The sequence below is a fragment of the Schistocerca americana genome, chromosome 5 (assembly GCF_021461395.2).
Source record: "Schistocerca americana isolate TAMUIC-IGC-003095 chromosome 5, iqSchAmer2.1, whole genome shotgun sequence".
Classification (NCBI taxonomy): domain Eukaryota; kingdom Metazoa; phylum Arthropoda; class Insecta; order Orthoptera; family Acrididae; genus Schistocerca; species Schistocerca americana.
Window position 1 is genome coordinate 176,671,394 of NC_060123.1, and position 3,250 is coordinate 176,674,643.

Here is a 3,250-nt window from a genome sequence, read left to right on the forward strand (position 1 = left end):
TTTGATGGGACTTCATTGTCCACCTTGTCCCTTTTATGTTTTTTGATATTCGAGATAGTAGTTGTTTTGGATTCCTCTTCTTAGGTTCTCCACTATTTTTCATGTCTGTTTTGAGCAAGGTTATGTTGTTGGTTTGTGCTTTTACAGTGAAGAAGAGGTTTTGTTATTGCGTCCATTCCACAGATTTCTCCAGCGTGGTGCCTTCATCGGTCATACGTTCGTCGTCGCATTTGTTTTCTCCGTATTCAGAATATTTATTTTCACTGTTTTTCAATTGTTCTTTGCTTTCACTAACGCTTGTTGCCATCCTCTACCACTTTCACAGGCAGATTGTGGTGTTCTTGTGGTGACATCGATATCACCTTCGTCCATTGATTTACTACCAGCTTTATCGCTCTCCATTCCGTTCCCTTGCTCTTCGGCTATTGTTTATGTTACTTCTCCATTCACATTTCTCACACATCCAGCCCTCGATGCACCCACAGAGATGTCGATATGTCCAGACAGAACGATTGCGTATGTCGTTACTTCTGGATGATTGTTTCCGACTGGCAAATGAACAGGGCGTCTACACTCACAGTTTCCCCTCAGGTGTTCAGTTGAACTGCAGATGCATGTGCGAGGTTGGATTTCGTGCTCAACATACACCTTATGAGCGCATTTAGTCACGTAAGAGGGTATGTGTTTCCGAAATTCTATTTTGGGTATTCGATTGTCCTTGAACTTGCCATGCCAAAGGTTTCAGACCACACTTCTTTTCTGACAAGGTAAACTGTTCCATACAAGCTAAGCTCTTCGCTGAATTTTTCGAATGGCTCTCCGAGTGGTCAATTACTGAGCCCGACAGATCGCAAGCGTGTGTTATTAACACTAAAGAGGAACTACCATTTCGCTTAAATATTAGGCCACCATCAGTGTTCATGACTAGGCACTCTCAAAAGCTGTTATTTATGCATTTAGCATATACACAATTAAAGGCGTTAATTTGAATACCTATCACTTCCTCACCAACTTGACATCATTAATCAGTCACTTCCGAATAGCGAGGAGAGTAGGCGTTTCGGTGTTCCTTTCAAAATTAAATTTCAGTGTTTCCTTACTCTAGAAAGACATTTTACAGTCCTATTAATCTTTTCCTTGAGCACCAGCAACACTCAGCAATAAGCAAGCTCTTCGCTGCACACAACTGCAGCGTAGTTCCGCAAGCCACGCAGTCGAAACACAGACGGGACAATTTTAATTTAGCATCAGGCGAATAAAATCGAGATGCACGATGCAGTTTATCGATAATCCAATTTACTATGTCTGAAGATCACGTACTTCATCATTTGCTATCATCATCATCGTCAGTTATCTGCTATATTAGCAGGTCCTTTGCCTCTCCATTTTCTGCGATCCATTGCTTCCTTCTTAAGGCTGCTGGATGTTGTACCGTCCATCATGTCATCCAGTATCTGGAATCTCTTCCTTCCTCGCTTCCTTTTCCCTTCTACATAACCTTCTAAAACTGTTTTTATCAGTCCGTCATTCTTTCTTAATATATGCCCAATCCAATTTCTTTTTCTTCTCTTCATTACATCTAGTAACTGCCTTTTCTCTCCCACTCTTCTCAGTACCTCTTCATTTTTTACTCTGTCCATCCAACTTATTCTTTCCATCTTCCGCCATGTCCAGATCTCAAAAAACTCCAGCCTTTCTCTGTCTTTTTTCCTCATAGTCCATGTTTCAGCGCCATATAGAAGAACACTCCATACAAGACATTTTATGAGTCTCTTTCTGAGTTCTCTGTCCATACCGCTGCAGAAGATTCTCCTTTTCTTATAAAACGCCTCTTTTGCCATTGCTATCCTTGTTTTAATTTCTGTGGTGCACTTCCGGTCGGTGTCTGTCCTGCTTCCAAGATACTTAAAATTTTGCACCTGTTCTAGTGTGTCTCCATTCAGCACAATTTTTATTTCCTTATTTCCTCCTATTGCCAATATTTTTGTTTTATTTGTGTTAATTTTGATTCCATATTTTTTTCTGTTAGTTTTTTTTCCGTTAGTTGCAATGGTGTCCACCAAATCCTGTAATTCTTTTTCCCCTGTGGCTAGAAGGACCATGTCATCAGCAAATCTCAAGCACCCTACTCTTCTTCCTCCAATTTCTACTCCTTTGTCATCTAATGAGCATTGGTCAATCATATTTTCCAAGTACAGGTTGAAAAGAGTAGGTGATAAACAGCATCCTTGTCTTACTCCTTTCCCTAGTCTGATCCAGTTTGTACTTTCTCCTCTCACTTTAACTGAAACTTTTTGATTAAGGTACAATGAGTTTATAAGTCTTGTGGTTTTCCAGTCCACTCTCTTTTCCCACATAATTGTCGCCAGCTTGTCCCAAACCACATTGTCAAATGCCTTTTCTAAATCGATGAAGCACATATATAGGTCTCTTCCTTTTTCAATAAACCTTTCTCCCAAGATTCGTAGGAGCCCTATTGCATCTCTGGTGCCCGTATTCCGTCTAAAGCCAAACTGCTCCTCGCCGAGATTCTCCTCTATTACTTTTTCAAGTCTTTTATTAATTATTCTTAACATCACTTTGGCTGCATGTGAAATGAGGCTGATTGTCCTGTGCTCGCTGCATTTCTTGGTTCCTTGTTTTTTCGGTAATGGAATCATTACTGTTGTCAAAAAGTCCTCAGGCCATTCACCACTGTCATATATTTTATTACATAACCTCAATATTTCTCTTATTCCATTGTGGTTCAAGCATTTTAGTATTTTCCCGGTATTGTATCTGTACCTGCTATTATCAGTCGATTTGATTTTGTTACCCTCTCAAACACATTTGTAGGATTTAAAAATGTTTGGCAGCGGTGGGATTCGAACCCACGCCCTTTCGGACTGGTGCCTAAAACCAGCGCCTTAGACCGCTCGGCCACGCTACCTTCACGTGATTTGCGGTGTTACTGAATGAAGTGATAGTATCGGAACGCCTTTGCAAATGTTCTCCTTAGGCAGGTAGCGAGCAAGGATGGAGCGCGACGGGGTGGGGTGCATTGCCACGTAAAACTCGGCAGAGGTCGGCACGGCTGCGAGAGGCGGCTAGTCTTTATCAGACGGTCAGTCACTTTTCAGCGCCATGGAAGCTTATGCAGTGAATCATCGCTATGACGTTGTGTTCAAGCGTCTCTTATTGAGTCTAACAGATTATATGCATTTAGCTTACAAATGAATAAACTTCTTTTACCTACAACTCACACATTACG

The 3,250-nt window shown here is 41.2% G+C and overlaps 1 non-coding gene across 1 annotated transcript; it reads right to left on the reverse strand.

Annotated features, from left to right (window-relative positions):
- Positions 1–2,849: 2,849 nt before the first annotated feature.
- On the reverse strand, positions 2,850–2,929 carry Trnal-uag. Its single transcript has one exon. It is a non-coding gene; the product is annotated as a tRNA-Leu (tRNA).
- Positions 2,930–3,250: the final 321 nt, after the last annotated feature.